Source organism: Arachis hypogaea, chromosome 14, assembly GCF_003086295.3.
Source record: "Arachis hypogaea cultivar Tifrunner chromosome 14, arahy.Tifrunner.gnm2.J5K5, whole genome shotgun sequence".
In the NCBI taxonomy this organism is placed as follows: domain Eukaryota; kingdom Viridiplantae; phylum Streptophyta; class Magnoliopsida; order Fabales; family Fabaceae; genus Arachis; species Arachis hypogaea.
Genome location: NC_092049.1, coordinates 133,497,790 through 133,516,708, shown reverse-complemented (window position 1 = coordinate 133,516,708; position 18,919 = coordinate 133,497,790). Strand labels below are relative to the sequence as shown.

Below are 18,919 nucleotides of genomic sequence, written 5' to 3'. Positions count from 1 at the left end.
TTCATTCTCAAATGTAGCACGCCAGAACAAACACAGGCAAGACAAACAAGGAAAGCACAAGTAGGTAGCAGTTACAGCAAATAGTTCAAGTAGCAGTTAAGAACAATTTAGCAATTAGGCAAACCAAAACTAGTTCAAACCCAAGCAAAGCATACAAATGCATATGATGCATGCCTGTCCTATGGCTGATGAGGCTCATCTGTCGGTTATCCAGCCAACCCGACAAGTCTGAATTGTCCTTAGACCGTCCCCCGACGTGCATCCCCAAGAGTCTATGCATAGCTTTTTCTCAAATAATCAATATTACTCAATGGGGGTATCATTCCCGGGAATTTATATAGTGCCCGGTCACACTTACGTCGTAGGGTCAACAGAGTATCGAGTTTTCAACCTGGTACACGTGGTGGCAAGCCACGGCACTTAATCCAGGGAACCTCGTATCTCAGATATTTCAAATTCATAAGCCATATAAATAATTCATTCATCATTCATCAACATCTAAGCCATTCTCAATATCATCATCATTCGTCAATCCATATCCCATTTCCAAATTCATTCAAAAATCATATTTCAAATCAGTCCTCATCATCCTTCTTTCCGTTAATCAACAATCTCAATTCAAAATATAATTCTTTCTTTTCTAAATAAATCAATCTTAAAACATATAACGTTCAAAAACTAAATCTTTTTAAATCATCACTTCAGGCAAAGCTTTCAATTTTATAAAATTTCGGCAGCATCTCCTCTAAAACTCGGACACTGCCACCCTTTTCGGGTCCCACCCAAACATTTCTCAAACCTTTTCTCAACCATTTTCAAATTCCAAACATTTTCCAGAGTTGAACCAGCTCCAATATCAAATTATTCTCAAATCAGACCAATTCCAATAATAAAACTCCTTTTAAAATCAAACCAGCTCAAGTATTAAATCATTTATAAAATCAAACCGACTCAAAACCAAACCGCTTTAACTCCAAACCAAGAAAAAACCATTTTTCTTAATAATTAAGTAAATAACTTTTCAAACCCATTTCTTGTCAACAACCGTACTTCACTCAAGCAATCAAGCAACCAATAATTCAGTCTAACAAACCATCACATTCACAAGACAAATATAATCACAAAAGTATATCTCTCTGCGTCAATATCTATTTATAACAACTCCGTAATATAAAATAGAATTTAAGAAAAAACCCTACCTCAATTAGCTGAGACTATAAACTAAACACGTCACCGGAACTCTTTTCCTCTCGGCCCGACATTGGTAACAGCCGCAACCGCAGCTCCATGGTATCTGCACCCACAGCAGTAACTTAAATTCACCAACGTACCGCAACCGGATCTCGATCCTAAAACATTAACGTCGCAGAATCTTAATATATAGTGGAACAACGACTGACAAAGTTCGAAATTGAAATAAGGAATAGCTTACCGTACTAAAGAGGAGCGACTAACCGAGCAGCCACAACGACAACAATACTTGCTACAACAAACTGCTCCGAGCAAAGACGGCAGCAGTGGAATGGTGGCTCCGACGGCGACATACAACAGAGCAACTCGCGATAAATAATCCCTGGCATAAACAACTTCGGCAACAACTCTTATAGTAACCAGGATTTTGACCGGCAATGAAGGAAAACCAGAACAGGGCTAGAGTTTACCAAGAAGGCACCGGTTCTGGCGGCAGTTTTCGGCAACCACGCCCGCAACAGTGCATCTTCCAATAGAACCAAATAGAGTGGCAATAACCTTCGAGCAACTCCGATGGGCTTCATCAGCGGTGGTAAGAACGGCGGTCCCTATCACAAACAGCCTCAGCAATAACTCTCATGGGAATGGAGAATTTAACGAATAAAGAAGCTGAGGCAAGGTTAGAGCTTACCAATAGAGGATTCAGAGAAGCGGTGGTTTTCGGCAGCAGAGGCGGCGGTGGGGCAGCCGCAGCTCCGGTGACGCTCTGACGGTAACTCCCAGCAACGAGGAGCTCGATAACGGTCTCCGACAGTCTGAACAATAGCGGCGACAGCATGGCGGTTCGGTGTTGATGGAAGCTCGGCGGTGACGCAGCAGAGGCTCCCTCCTCCACTGGCTCTCGCGCGATTCACAGCGGCGATTCACAACCCCAGCGACGGTGACTATGACGCGACGAGCAACTTCTTCCCCGCGGTGTCTGGCTCCCTTCGTTCTTGACGGCGTTCGATAGCAACAAAGATATGGCGGCAACGCTGTGCAGTGGCGGCGCGTCGGCGGACTGAACGTGGTTAGGTGTGATCTTCTTCCTCCTCTTCTCGCGGATCTCTCTTTCTGTTACAGCTCCCTCATCCCGGCACCCTCTTCCTCTCAGATCTCCTTCTCCCTTGCCAATAGCGGCGGCGGCGGTGGCGGTGATACACCCACCACGCCGCCTTCCTCTCCTTCCCCCTTCTCCCTTTCCTGCATCTCCCTTCCCCTCTCTTCCCTTTCTTTCCTCTTTTTTTTTTCTTTCTTTAATTTTTTTTTCTGAAGCTGATAGTAATTGAGTTTTGGGAAAAAGGGGTTAGTGGCGGCTGGTAACAATAAGCAAGGAAAAGAAAGAAAATTAATGATGAGGTCAAAGAAGAGAATTGGTATTCAAAAGAAGCATGCATAGTGAATCATGATTTAATAGTTTATTAATCTTTATTTTCTCTTTAACAGTTTAAAGGTTAGTAGTCTTTTTGTTTAATACACATAGCATATAATATTTATATTAGATATTTATTTAGTTAAAATTTATATAAATATATAAAAGAAAACAATTTTGGTATCCGTTATCTTATTAAGGTAGAAAAATTAGGATTTTGTTTAGTTAGAGTTTGATTTGAGAATTTGGGATTAAATTGAAATTTGATGATAATTTTAATAAAATTAGAGTATATCGTATTAATTTGAAATCCAATTTAATCCCTTAAAATTACTTAAAAGTATCATTTAACTATCAATTTGCTAAACTTTATTATTTAAATATAGAAAATAATTTGATAATTATAAAATCAAATAAAACCTTAAATTACTTTAAACTCAATTAATCAAAATTTGCTTTAATTATCCTTAATAAAATAATTTCTGAGGTTAAGGTATGTAATGAATAAATAAATCAAAATTAGTTCTTAATAAGATTTTTTTTAAATTTTCTGGATCTTACATCCTACCCACCTTATAAAAAATTTTCGTCCTCGAAAATTGATACAAAATAAAAGAGATTTCATATCATTTCGCTCTTGAACTCCTTTAAAGAAAATGCAAAAGTCATCTCTCTATATATATATACATATAGTTTCAAATATCAGGATTTTCATATGGCATAAAGGTATAAAGGATATAAGTGTTATGCGAAACAGAAGTTACAAGATAGGCTTGATGTACAAGGTGATATGTTCCAAACATGTGATGGTAAAGCAAGGCGGCAAAAGGTTATAAAACAAGCTGGGGTTAAAACGATGTGCTTAACGTCCACATACTAATCTCATACCAACTTCAAAGTCTTAACTATTTAAATTTCAGCATAACTTATCTCCACCATTCTCAACCGTACTTCATTGAACAAGTCATCCAAAGGTTTTCAATTTTGTCAAACACTTTGCAATCCTTACTACTGATCATAAGTCCCACATCAACAGAACTCTTTCACGTAAAACAAGGTTTCACAACTCCTTGTGACGTCGTACACTTACAAGTTTCACCCTTTTGCGTTCACCAAATGTGTCCTAAAGGACTAATGTGTTGTTTACTAAGTCTATCGGTCGCACAAGATACCAAAACTAGTCTCGAGTATACTCAGAAGGATAATAGACCATAGAAAAGAAAGAAAAGCGACAAGGACCGCGTTCGCGAGAATTTGGAAGAATGAATGAAATTGCAGGTAAACAAAGATTTCAAGCAATAAAGTTTGCCAGAAAGAAATCAATTGACAACTTCAAGGATAGCCTTTGGATAAAAAAAAAAATTCAACAGGATCAATAAGAAGAAAATCAGCGCATTAGTTTAAAACACATCAAAGCTGAGTTGAAGAAGTATGAGATTTCATAGAAAAGGAATAATTAAAGACTATGGTGACGCATTATTACGAAACAACTTCAAATAATCACGGGGGTTTCATAGTTCGTGGAGAAATATGAAATCAATAGCCGTGTTGCAAAAGGTTTAACATAGTCAAAAGTGTAACCAGTCAAAATATGCATAAGGTACAAATGCGAAGCAAGGGAATTTAAATTACATTTCAAGAAAAGAGAAGGAGAAACGATACATCAAATTCAGTGGCACAATTTAGAACACATAAGCTAATACAATATAATAAAAAGGGGTACTTTACATTTTCAAAGATTTAAGGGTCAGCATCGTACCCAAAACAATTCCAATATCTTGTCAAAGAGTACAAAATTCATAAAGAGAAGTATAATGACAAGGATAGATGTTCTTAAAGATTCAAATAGCAGTTTACAAATAAGAGACGAACGTATGGAGAGATTAAAGAACTTTAATGGAGACGATGAGAAGAGAACGGTGCATTCGTTATAATTGAATTCAAGCTAAATCAAAGTACAAAATTCACAAGGAAGTGACCAGAGTCAAAGACGTCATTTACAAAATCCAAAGGAATATGTAGGAACGCAATTAAATGAAAGGTCCACAAGGAATAGATAAACTTAAGAGGAAGATCATCTTATCTAGGAAAAAGAGAAGATATGAAATAAACAATGGAGGGAACTGAACAAAGTATAGATGTTTGAATTACCTCGAAATTCCGCGACTCCTTATAATCTTGTACACTTACCAAATTCGCTTTCTGCGCGCACAAATCGCGTCCCTAAAAACTAACATATAAGAAATACTAAACTTGAGAAGATTACAAAAGACACAAATGGTATTTGCAAGAAATCGGGAGAATACTCAGGTTCACAGTTGAACAAGGATAGTACTTCGCAAGGATTTGAAAAAATATGTGAGATTATCAACAGGCAAGTATATATATAAGCAATGAAGTGTAGTGTAAAGGGAGTTAATTCGAAAGTTTAAGAAGGAATTCTGAATCAAAGAGCTTCGACATGGGCAATAATAGGAAAGAGAGTACAACAATTTAGAACAACTTCAAATTGAACCTAAGGAAATTGGTTCATCTCTTTTTTTTTTTTTTAAGGAAAGTATATAAATACAATATTTTTCAAAAAAAAAACTAAACAAAGGTAAATATTATATTATACTATATCAAATTCAAATTAAAATGATTTGTGTAAAGTTTATTAAATGAAAATTAACTGAAATGAAAATAGAAATCTTGCTTTAGAAAATTTGAAGAGTTCGTAGATACATAATTAAGTAAATATATATGTATATGCATAAAAATTTGAATAATGTTGCAAAAGAATCAAATTATGTTCAAATGAAAAAATCTAAGGTAAAGTATTCTTGTAAAGATAAATAAAGACTAAGTAGTACTTTTAGATAAAAGCATGTGGTAACTATATAAGGAAATTATTTATTCTTTATAGGAAAATACTTATAAAATCAAAGGTTGTCGTATTCAAAATTCAAATAATGGTTACAATCAGAATCAAACAGAAAAAGAACCAAAATGGAACTATTTTCAAAAGAGATTCCAAGGTAAGAGTTGTAGAAGAAAACTACTAGAATTGATACATTTTATTAAAACAAGATAAGTTTTTATCATTTTTACGAAGAAACACAAAACCAAAGATTGTAATCCGAGCAGGATACACAATAGTTGCAAAACACGAAACATGAGAATTAAATCGCATAATTAGTTTACTACGAATCGCCACTCTTAGGATTTCTAATGATTTAAGAATCAAGGATTATACGTTGCAGCAAAACTAATTCGAGATCAAATCAACAAATACCAAATTTATGAATAGTGTTAAGGTTAAATGTTCCTTAAAAATTCGAGCAACAATTAGGAACATAATCAAACAAAGATATATATATGAACGACAAGACATGGTAGAAACATATCCAAAACACATTCCAAAAAGAAATCAAGAACTAGAGATTCCAATACAATTGATAAAGAAAATAACATCAAGCACGAGCAAAGATTATACGTCGAAACAGAACTAATCTCTAGAACTTAGTTTCTAACGTTCCCAAAACCCGCGACTCACGTTATCTATGACTCGCATATCATCTATGATAACCCATTAGTGCTTACATATACATAATTCACTAGTGTTAAGCCGACCAAACTTAATACCAGGAATAATGCAATGCAAGACTAATGGCATTAATCAATAGACCGTCATGTGCATAAGCTCTAATTCTCGTTATTCAAACAAGACCTACTACATGACAGACTCTCAGAGTATGCAATTGAAGCATAATCAGTCCATTACCAAGGCTCTACAGGAAAGACCGCTCTGATACCATAATGTAACACCTTCACTATCAGAAGTCACGCTTCCGGCTGCGCTACTCTGATAGCAAGAAGTATTACGACTACTTATACTAAATACTAAAATAGGAGCCTGTGACTCAACACTGTATCGCTGATTTCTTAGAAAAACCGAAATTAAACACTTTATCTTAAGAAAAATACAAACAGGCATAGATTCATATACAAGACTCCTTACATAATAGCTCATAATATAATATACATATAAAACATACAATTCCTATCCCTCTTATAAACTCGTAATAACAAAGGCGAGGGAAGAAAATAATCTAATTAATACAACATCTTATAAACCAAACGCAGTATATCACTTCTTAATGCTTCTTCATCCGGTTCCTGAAAAGGTAAAGCTGTAGGGGGTGAGAACCTAACCACACGGTCTCACTACGGAGTTTCAAAGTTGTTATAAGAAGATATTTAATAAGAAATTGTTTTCAAGCTCAGTGATTATCATTGCCTTATGAATCTTTTAAAACCAATAGGAAATCGTTCAAAACCCTTTTCAAAGAAACAATGTTTAATCTTTCAGAAATCCAAAATCTTTCCTTTCTTATAAGAAAATCTCAATCAGAAATCAACCATGCAATCAAACAACACAATCATTAATTCAGCATCCAAGTTCATTCTCAAATGTAGCACGCCAGAACAAACACAGGCAAGACAGACAAGGAAAGCACAAGTAGGTAGCAGTTACAGCAAATAGTTCAAGTAGCAGTTAAGAACAATTTAGCAATTAGGCAAACCAAAACTAGTTCAAACCCAAGCAAAGCATACAAATGCATATGATGCATGCCTGTCCTATGGCTGATGAGGCTCATCTGTCGGTTATCCAGCCAACCCGACAAGTCTGAATTGTCCTTAGACCGTCCCCCGACGTGCATCCCCAAGAGTCTATGCATAGCTTTTTCTCAAATAATCAATATTACTCAATGGGGGTATCATTCCCGGGAATTTATATAGTGCCCGGTCACACTTACGTCGTAGGGTCAACAGAGTATCGAGTTTTCAACCTGGTACACGTGGTGGCAAGCCACGGCACTTAATCCAGGGAACCTCGTATCTCAGATATTTCAAATTCATAAGCCATATAAATAATTCATTCATCATTCATCAACATCTAAGCCATTCTCAATATCATCATCATTCGTCAATCCATATCCCATTTCCAAATTCATTCAAAAATCATATTTCAAATCAGTCCTCATCATCCTTCTTTCCGTTAATCAACAATCTCAATTCAAAATATAATTCTTTCTTTTCTAAATAAATCAATCTTAAAACATATAACGTTCAAAAACTAAATCTTTTTAAATCATCACTTCAGGCAAAGCTTTCAATTTTATAAAATTTCGGCAGCATCTCCTCTAAAACTCGGACACTGCCACCCTTTTCGGGTCCCACCCAAACATTTCTCAAACCTTTTCTCAACCATTTTCAAATTCCAAACATTTTCCAGAGTTGAACCAGCTCCAATATCAAATTATTCTCAAATCAGACCAATTCCAATAATAAAACTCCTTTTAAAATCAAACCAGCTCAAGTATTAAATCATTTATAAAATTAAACCGACTCAAAACCAAACCGCTTTAACTCCAAACCAAGAAAAAACCATTTTTCTTAATAATTAAGTAAATAACTTTTCAAACCCATTTCTTGTCAACAACCGTACTTCACTCAAGCAATCAAGCAACCAATAATTCAGTCTAACAAACCATCACATTCACAAGACAAATATAATCACAAAAGTATATCTCTCTGCGTCAATATCTATTTATAACAACTCCGTAATATAAAATAGAATTTAAGAAAAAACCCTACCTCAATTAGCTGAGACTATAAACTAAACACGTCACCGGAACTCTTTTCCTCTCGGCCCGACATTGGTAACAGCCGCAACCGCAGCTCCATGGTATCCGCACCCACAGCAGTAACTTAAATTCACCAACGTACCGCAACCGGATCTCGATCCTAAAACATTAACGTCGCAGAATCTTAATATATAGTGGAACAACGACTGACAAAGTTCGAAATTGAAATAAGGAATAGCTTACCGTACTAAAGAGGAGCGACTAACCGAGCAGCCACAACGACAACAATACTTGCTACAACAAACTGCTCCGAGCAAAGACGGCAGCAGTGGAATGGTGGCTCCGACGGCGACATACAACAGAGCAACTCGCGATAAATAATCCCTGGCATAAACAACTTCGGCAACAACTCTTATAATAACCAGGATTTTGACCGGCAATGAAGGAAAACCAGAACAGGGCTAGAGTTTACCAAGAAGGCACCGGTTCTGGCGGCAGTTTTCGGCAACCACGCCCGCAACAGTGCATCTTCCAATAGAACCAAATAGAGTGGCAATAACCTTCGAGCAACTCCGATGGGCTTCATCAGCGGTGGTAAGAACGGCGGTCCCTATCACAAACAGCCTCAGCAATAACTCTCATGGGAATGGAGAATTTAACGAATAAAGAAGCTGAGGCAAGGTTAGAGCTTACCAATAGAGGATTCAGAGAAGCGGTGGTTTTCGGCAGCAGAGGCGGCGGTGGGGCAGCCGCAGCTCCGGTGACGCTCTGACGGTAACTCCCAGCAACGAGGAGCTCGATAACGGTCTCCGACAGTCTGAACGATAGCGGCGACAGCATGGCGGTTCGGCGTTGATGGAAGCTCGGCGGTGACGCAGCAGAAGCTCCCTCCTCCACTGGCTCTCGCGCGATTCACAGCGGCGATTCACAACCCCAGCGACGGTGACTATGATGCGACGAGCAACTTCTTCCCCGCGGTGTCTGGCTCCCTTCGTTCTTGACGGCGTTCGATAGCAACAAAGATATGGCGGCAACGCTGTGCAGTGGCGGCGCGTCGGCGGACTGAACGTGGTTAGGTGTGATCTTCTTCCTCCTCTTCTCGCGGATCTCTCTTTCTGTTACAGCTCCCTCATCCCGGCACCCTCTTCCTCTCAGATCTCCTTCTCCCTTGCCAATAGCGGCGGCGGCGGTGGCGGTGATACACCCACCACGCCGCCTTCCTCTCCTTCCCCCTTCTCCCTTTCCTGCATCTCCCTTCCCTTCTCTTCCCTTTCTTTCCTCTTTTTTTTTTTCTTTCTTTAATTTTTTTTCTGAAGCTGATAGTAATTGAGTTTTGGGAAAAAGGGGTTAGTGGCGGCTGGTAACAATAAGCAAGGAAAAGAAAGAAAATTAATGATGAGGTCAAAGAAGAGAATTGGTATTCAAAAGAAGCATGCATAGTGAATCATGATTTAATAGTTTATTAATCTTTATTTTCTCTTTTAACAGTTTAAAGGTTAGTAGTCTTTTTGTTTAATACACATAGCATATAATATTTATATTAGATATTTATTTAGTTAAAATTTATATAAATATATAAAAGAAAACAATTTTGGTATCCGTTATCTTATTAAGGTAGAAAAATTAGGATTTTGTTTAGTTAGAGTTTGATTTGAGAATTTGGGATTAAATTGAAATTTGATGATAATTTTAATAAAATTAGAGTATATCGTATTAATTTGAAATCCAATTTAATCCCTTAAAATTACTTAAAAGTATCATTTAACTATCAATTTGCTAAACTTTATTATTTAAATATAGAAAATAATTCGATAATTATAAAATCAAATAAAACCTTAAATTACTTTAAACTCAATTAATCAAAATTTGCTTTAATTATCCTTAATAAAATAATTTCTGAGGTTAAGGTATGTAATGAATAAATAAATCAAAATTAGTTCTTAATAAGATTTTTTTAAATTTTCTGGATCTTACAATAGGGATATTGTAGTAATTTTTTATAAAAAATATTAATTTATACCGGTTTAAAATTTAATTTATTAATTTTTTTGCTAAACTGATTTGTCCAGTCTAATTTTAATAAAAATAATACAATTTAATTGATTATATGTGTTAAATTTTAATTTTTAAAGAACATCTTTAAAAAAAGACGTTTTTGACATCTTTATCTAAGTGGCTCCCATAATTCATTGGCTATTTTTATCTGGTTTATACTGTAAACAAAAACAAAAATATATAAAAATTAAAAAAAATTTATATATCTCGTTTATATTAAAAATCATCTCGTTTACAGTATAAATGAGATAAGAATAGATAGCGTATTTTTGTAATAATTTTTAAAATTATTTATTTCAATAAATAAAATATTTATTTAATTTATATAAATAAAAACCCCCTAAAAATCACGATTAACCCATTTAACTAATTAAAGTAATGCATTTCATGCATAATTTTCCTTTCTGTTTGTGGGTGCATGCTAAGGTCAGCTATCTTGTTTTCTATTAAAATATCTCAACATATGATTTAAGCCAAACATATTCTTTCTCTTGTAAAGTTTGGAATTGTAAATACACTGTTAATATATAGAAAACGACAATGAGTATCATCCAAATAAAGATAAAAATATTATATGTACATTGATGTATGTATGCATCGTGCTTATTATCTACAACAAGCCAAGACTAATATATTCAGCAAGATTAGATCATACCATATATATAGTAAGTAGTAATATTTGTCCGATGATATATATATGTTCACATCAATATATATCAATGTATAGTATCTAATTAAGATGGTGGGACATGTATATAGATAAGACCAAAGGTTGATTTTTAATTTTTAGCGAGGGCTAGAAATAGTAAATTTTGTAATTTGTAGTTATTAATTAATTATTATTAATATTTTTAATAGTATAAAATTATATTTAATAGTATAAAATTACTTTTTTTTTTTATAATTAAATACCGACTAAATTTTAATAAAAATACTGATCAGACCATAGATTTTTTCTAATTTTTATACTTTCGCATGGCAAGAAATTAAAATTAAATATGTAACTAGTACTAATAAATTAAGGTTCATGCTTCAAGTTACAAGAGAGGTTTTCAACTACTTATAAATTGCTAGCTATGATAATGTTTCATATAAAACACTTGATATAGTTGTGTCTTATTAAAAGGTTAATACTTCTACTTTGTTAATAGTATATAACAAAATAATATTCTGTAATGTATGGATAGAATTAATAAAAAATAGAATTCAATTTTATTTTTATTCTCTTCACATTTCGAATCATAAAGATTAAATTTTATTTTTTTTATTATAAAAAATTATAATATTATCATAAAATTATTTATTAAAAAAATAAATTAAAGTATGTATATAAAAAATTATATCTCTAAAAATAACTAATATGTAATTTTATTAAGAATTTAATAAAAATAATTTTGCTAGCTAAAGAGTTCTATTAATAGTCAATAATTTAAGTAGAATAATTACTTAAATATAAATGTACGTATATATACTTTTGTTTTTTAATTTTTTCATAACTATATTATATATTTGTCTATTTCAATTGTCTATAACATTATCTTTTGAATATATGTACATTAAATTAAAATAAAAAATTTGATGAGCAAATTAAACTAAGTGACACTGACAATAATAAAAATTTGTGTGGCAAAGATTTTTTTGGCATGTGCTGGTACCCCGGAAACATAATTGAGTTCTGTACCTTCCCATGAAACATCACCTTTTTGTCTTTTTTTTTTTTTTTTTCATTTTTGCTATTTTTCTCTTAATAACAAACCATTTAATTAAAAGAGCTATTTAAATAAAGACGCTTAAAACGTCTTTTTTTAAAGATATTTTTTAATAATTAAAATTTAATATATATAATCGATTAAATTGTATTATTTTTATCAAAATTAGATTAGATAAATTGATTTGATCAAAAAATTGGTAAATCAAATATTGAACTGGTTTAAATAAATATTTTTTTATAAAAAATAACTATAATAATTTTATTATAGAAAATAATTAAAATATTTTTAATATATATATATATATATTTAATTTTAAAAATCCTAAATCCTAACTCTATAATAGCACATTGAAAAAAGAAGGGTTAGGATTTAGAATTCTCAATATATATATATATATATATATATATATATTAAGAGTATTTTAGTCATTTTTTATAATACAGATATTGTAGTTATTTTTATAAAAAAATATTAATTTAGATCGGTTCAAGAAATAGTTTACTAATTTTTTTGCCAAATTAATTTATCTATCTAATTTTAACAAAAAGAATACGATTTAATTAATTATATATATTAAATTTTAATTATTAAAAAATATTTAAAAAAAAAAGACGTTTTAAACGTTTTTATCTAAGTGATTCTCTTTAATTAATAGACTTAAATATCGCCATTAACCCATTTAAGTAATTAAAGTAATGCATTTCGTGTATAATTTCCTTTCTGTTTTTATCGGGTGCATGCTAACTGTGCTAAGATCAGTTATCTTATTTCCTATTAAAACATCTCAACATATCATTTAAGCTAAACATATATGGAGACAAACTTACTTATCACCCTAATACAACAACAACAACAATAACAAAGCCTTGTCCCACTAAGTGGGGTCGGCTACATGAATCAAACGACGCCATTGTGCTCTGTCATGTATCATGTCTACAGAGAGACCGTTTACATGTAGATCTCGTTTGACCACCTCATGGATGGTCTTCTTAGGTCTTCCTCTGCCTTTCGCCTTTTGTCCATCTTCCATCTTATCCACCCTCCTGACTGGATGTTCTATCGGTCTTCTTCCCACATGTCCAAACCACCTGAGACGCGATTCAACCATCTTTTCCACAATGGGTGCTACTCCAACTCTCTCCCTTATATTTTCATTCCTTATTTTATCCAATCGCGTATGACCACTCATCCATCTCAACATCTTCATCTCTGCCACACTCAACTTATGTTCATGCTCCCCTTTAGCCGCCCAACACTCCGTACCATACAGCATAGCCGGTCTTATAGCGGTGCGATAGAATTTACCTTTAAGTTTTAAAGGCACTTTTTTGTCGCATATAAAACCAGATGCACTCCGCCATTTTGACCAACCTGCTTGGATCCTATGATTTACATCCTGTTCAATCTCTCCATTATCCTGTATGATGCACCCAAGATACTTAAAACTTTTAACTTTTCGCAGGATGTTTTCTCCAATCTTCACCTCTATATTGGAGTTTTCCCTTCTCAGACTGAACTTACATTCCATATATTCCGTCTTGCTACGGCTTATGCGCAGACCATACACTTCTAGAGCTTCTCTCCATAACTCCAACTTCTTATTTAGGTCTTCCCTTGACTCTCCCATAAGGACGATATCATCGGCAAAAAGCATGCACCATGGCACGGGCTCTTGGATGTGCTCTGTGAGTACTTCCAAGACTAATGTGAAAAGGTATGGACTTAAGGATGATCCCTGGTGTAATCCTATACCAATAGGGAATTCCTCTGTCACACCACCTTGAGTCTTCACACTAGTTGTGGCCCCCTCATACATGTCTTTAATTGCCCGAATATATGCGATCCTTACTCTCCTCTTTTCTAAAACCTTCCATAAAACCTCCCTTGGTACCCTATCATACGCTTTTTCCAAATCAATAAACACCATGTGTAGATCCCTTTTATTACTACGATACCTCTCCATCATCCTTCTTAATAGGTATATCGCTTCAGTGGTAGATCTGCCTGGCATAAATCCAAATTGGTTCTCTGTTACTTGTGTCTCTTTTCTCAACCTCCGTTTTATCACCCTTTCCCATAACTTCATAGTATGACTCATAAGCTTAATCCCTCTATAGTTTCCGCAACTTTGTATATCCCCCTTATTCTTGTAGATAGGTACCAAGGTGCTCTTTCTCCACTCATCAGGCATCTTCTTTGACCTTAAAATCTCATTAAAAAGCTTGGTTAACCAGTTGATGCCTTTTCCTCCAAGACCCTTCCAAACCTCAATCGGGATATTATCAGGTCCTACTGCCCTGCCATTTTTCATCTGCTTTAGAGCCTCTTTTACCTCGAAGTCTCGAATCCTTCGATAGTAGTTAAAGTTTTGATCTTCTTCCCTTGTGCATAATCGACCAAGGCTCGGAAGAGTCTTCTGTCCCTCATTAAATAACTCGTAGAAGTAGCTCTTCCACCTTTCATTAATCTTCTCCTCTTGAGCCAACACCTCTCCATCCTTATCCTTTATGCACTTAACCTGATCCAAATCTCTCGTTCTTCTTTCCCGACTCTTTGCGATTCTATATATACATTTTTCTCCTTCTTTCGTGTCCAAAGACTGGTAGAGACCCTCATATGCTCTTGTTCTTGCTTCACTTACAGCCACTTTTGTCTCTTTCTTAGCCGCCTTATATTTTTCCCAGTTATCTGCATTGCGGCATAAAGACCACTCTTTAAAGCATTCCCTTTTTATCTTTATCTTTTCTTGTATACTCGCATTCCACCACCAGGACTCCTTGTCTCTTGGTCCTATTCCTTTAGATTCACCAAAACTTTCTTTTGCTGTTCTTCTAATAACTTCTGCCATCTCCCTCCACATCTCTTCCGCGCTTCCATTCCCATCCCACTTTGCCTCTTCTCCTACCCGTCTTAGGAAGCTTCTTTGTTCCTCCCCTTTCATCCGCCACCACCTCGTCCTTGGGTTCTTCGTATGATGTCTTTTCCTCAACTTTTGCTCAACGCGAAAATCCAGGACGAGCACCCTATGTTGTGTTGTCAAACTCTCTCCCGGGATAATTTTACAGTTAATGCAAAATTTCCGGTCGACTCTCCTCAACAAGAAGAAGTCGATTTGAGAGCTTGTCATGCCACTCTTATAGGTTATAAGATGTTCGTCTCTCTTTTTAAAACATGTATTTGCGATGAGAAGATCAAAAGTTGAGGAAAAATCCAAAATAGTTTTACCCTCGGCATTGATCACCCCGAAACCATGGCCTCCGTGAATACTCCCATATCCAGTCACTTCTCTCCCAACATGGCCATTTAAATCTCCTCCTAAGAAAATCTTATCTCCCAAAGGTATGCCTTGAACCAAACTCTCTAGATCCTCCCAAAACCTTATCTTGTGTTGTTCGTCCGAACCCACTTGCGGTGCATAGGCGCTAATCACATGGAAAGCACCTCCCTCTACCACAAGTTTGATAGAGATGATCCGATCTCCCACCCTCTTGACATCCACTACGTCTTTCTTCCACTGCTTATCCACAATTATTCCAACCCCATTCCTATTCTTCACCTTTCCTGTATACCAAAGTTTGAAACCAGAAGTATCCAACTCCCTAGCCTTTGCACCAACCCATTTCGTTTCTTGTAGGCACATAATGTTAATCTTCCTCCTTGTCATGGTGTCCACCACCTCCATGGACTTTCCTGTTAGAGTGCCTATGTTCCATGTCCCAAATCTCAACCTTCTGTCGCTTCGACCTTTACCTTTTCCTTTGTGAACTAGCTTATTTACCCTCGTCCGTTCACGAAAACGCGAGAACCCTTGCTCATTTAACACTACATCCGGGCACCGATGCAGCGGCTCTTGCTTCGACACCGTACTCGAGCCATACGGCGCGTTGCTTCCGGGCAACGACCTAGCTTTAGCGCAATAATGTCTTTGATTCATGTCATGGGGGTTCGGCTATATTTTTATGTTGGTTGCCGAAGACCTAACACAACCCTCCTCCTTTATCCGGGCTTGGGACCGGCTATGTACCGCAAGTGTAACATAGGCGGAGTTTACTTATCACCCTAATATGACAAGAAAATTAAATAAGATATCTTATTATATATTGTTCAGTGTCCGTTTCGTATACACTCGTTTTCAACGCTTATTGCCAAAAAAGCCAAATGAAAAACTCAGTTTTTAATTTATTATTTTTTTAGATAAGGAGAAAAATACAGGATCCTTTCCCTGTCAATATGTATACCAAGAAGTAAAAAGAGTGTGTAATTTTTTTTAATTTATATGCATTTTCATATGTGTACGTCCACAATTAAAATCATACCTGTGGTAGAGGACGCGGTTCTGACTTCTAACCTCTAAAGGGATAGTTTGTTGCACTAAGTAAACTCTCTTTTTTGACTCATATCCTATAAAATAAGTAGTAGAATATATATTATCTAATTAAGATAGTGGGACATGTATATGGATAAGATCAAGATTAATTTTCATACCAGGAAAATTAAATACATAATAACTAGTACCGAAACAATGCCAATATAAAAAAAAGTATTCTTCGTCCAAGTTGATCTACAACTTCGACTCTGGAGGAGGCCAAAGAAGAGGCAAGAACGAGGCCAAGGAGGAGAGCGGAGACCAATCATTTTGTCTCTATAGCGGTGGGTGAAGGAAGAAGATCTGTTCCTGCAAAGATGCCAACAGATCATGCCTTGTTTTATGCCAGGTAGGCTGCTATCATAGCCTTTCACAAATTATTCTCTCTTATATTTATATTAATGAATCACTTCGACAGATGGTTGGATTGGTCTTCCATATGTTACTCACTAAGAAAATTTCCTTTCTCCAGTGACATTTTGAGGCAGAACAGATCAGCAATAAATAATGTGAAATTGGATTCCATGGTAGACTCATGAAAGCTTATAAGCAAGGACCCGAATGGTGGTCCATGGTAGACTCATGAAAGCTTAGAAGCAAGCATCTTGGCATTGTTTGTCGGCACTTTTGCAGGAGCAAGTCTTCGTCCTACAGCCACCGCTGCAGGGACAAAATGGTCGGTCTTCTCCTTAGCCTCCTCCTTGGCCTCCTCCTTGACTTCTTCATTGGCATCAACAGCAAGGCTTTTTTTTTTTCTCTCTCTTAGGGGTCGTGCCTCTATTTTTGGTAATGTGTCTTTGGTGTCTCAGTTGAATGAGGTCAGATGGATTAGGGGTGGGGAGCAGTAGTTGGGAATAGAGTTCTTACCTTGCGAAGGAACTGACAAAGTGTGTGAGAAAAGCTCGGATTGGTCGTAATTTTACTTATATACATGCATGTTGACTGAGTTGGGGATGAGACTTCCTTTTACGGATATTTAATGTGGGGTGTTGTTTCAATTGAATTGTGCTCCTAGCGTCGTGTGAGTTGCTGTCTATTTCAAGTTTGTTGGAGCTTGAAGGTGATAGTGAGGCGATTGAGGATTATTTAGGTAAAATGGGCATGGTTTTTGTTGTGTGTTTTTGGGTAATGTAGGTAACAAGTGCTGGGTTTGTATTTCAGGTGAGAACGCTCCGACGCTGACTACTGCGAATTTGAAAGCTTTTGTGAATAAACAAATGAAAAGTGAGAAAGAGGCGTCTTGGACGAACATGGAGGGTGCTCAATCTGTGGTTCACCGAGGTGCAGGGAAGAAGAGGAAAATTGCTTAGCTTCAATGACTAAGGTCGTTGATTTGACTGTTGGAAAGGATGGTGGTGGTGCTTTCTCGATGGAGGAGATTCATGGTGCTCATGAGAGCCAAACGGTACTTATGGATGTGGAGTAAGAGCACTCCTTTCAATGCTATTGCGGATGAGGTTGCTCAAACTGAAACTGATGTATAAATGATTGGTGAGGCTGGTTTCAGTTTATATAATTCATTCTTTGTTAATTTAATGTAGCAAGCAAGCAAGTGCATCTTGGTACTCTTAAATGGCTAATACTTTTAGTTGTATTATAGTAGTGAATAGTAGGGATGATAATAATATACTCACCCATGTGCAATGGGATTTCTATAAATCTAGTGATATCATCATCATATTTTTGCAAAAGCTCAGTGCTACCAACTTAGCCATCCATATGCTGTACATATTGATATGGTGATTGTGATTGGTTGGTGTGTTAGTTGTAGGGACCTTGCATGGGTCAAGGCAAGTGAAGCTATCAAGTGTTTCACCAAAATAAATGGTAGAATACAGACTATATCAATGAAAATATTATTATTTTAAATTTCAGCCTTTGATCAATTTTTAAATTTAATAATATTATTTTAATTTTTTATACCCACTTTTACACCGTTAATATAGAATAAAAGTTACTTGTTTTTTATTTTTTTTCTCTTTTAAAGATTAAATAAAGGACATTTTTTAAAAAGATACTTAATTGTAGTGATAGATAAAATACAAAATATCATTAATCAAGTAGTCGAAATAAAATAAAGTTATATTCACATAAAATAAATCAGCAATGTTTTCTGTTAGAAAAAAAAGTTATAATAACCTGATACAATATAAATTAAGCACTTAGATATTCTAACGGACAAAAAATAAGTGTAACAATAATAATTGAAATGCTGAGATTTATACTATTATTAGTGTACAGCAAAACAGAATATCTTAAATCATAAAGAGAGGAAATAAATCAAAGAGGAAAACATAATTCACCTAAATAAAGAGAGAAACTAATTTTTTATTTTATTTTGGTATTGTATAATTTTCGTACTAATTAAATATTTTTTATGAGTATTATCTAAATCTGATCAAATAAAATTTTACTTCTATTTTAGTACTTTCTTTTATTTAAAGTTGAAATCTCAACACAACCTCAGCATAATTTAAATAATTACAAATCTTATTAATTTTGGTGTTTGTGGTTTTAGTTGTATTTTTTATATTTTAAATTTGTGATTTTTAAA

The 18,919-nt window shown here is 35.0% G+C and overlaps 1 long non-coding RNA gene across 1 annotated transcript; it reads left to right on the top strand.

Moving 5' to 3' along the window:
- Positions 1-16,421: 16,421 nt before the first annotated feature.
- Positions 16,422-18,024, top strand: LOC112744284 (uncharacterized). Its single transcript, XR_003172739.3, has 3 exons — positions 16,422-16,714; positions 16,838-17,455; positions 17,527-18,024. It is a non-coding gene; the product is annotated as an uncharacterized lncRNA (long non-coding RNA).
- Positions 18,025-18,919: the final 895 nt, after the last annotated feature.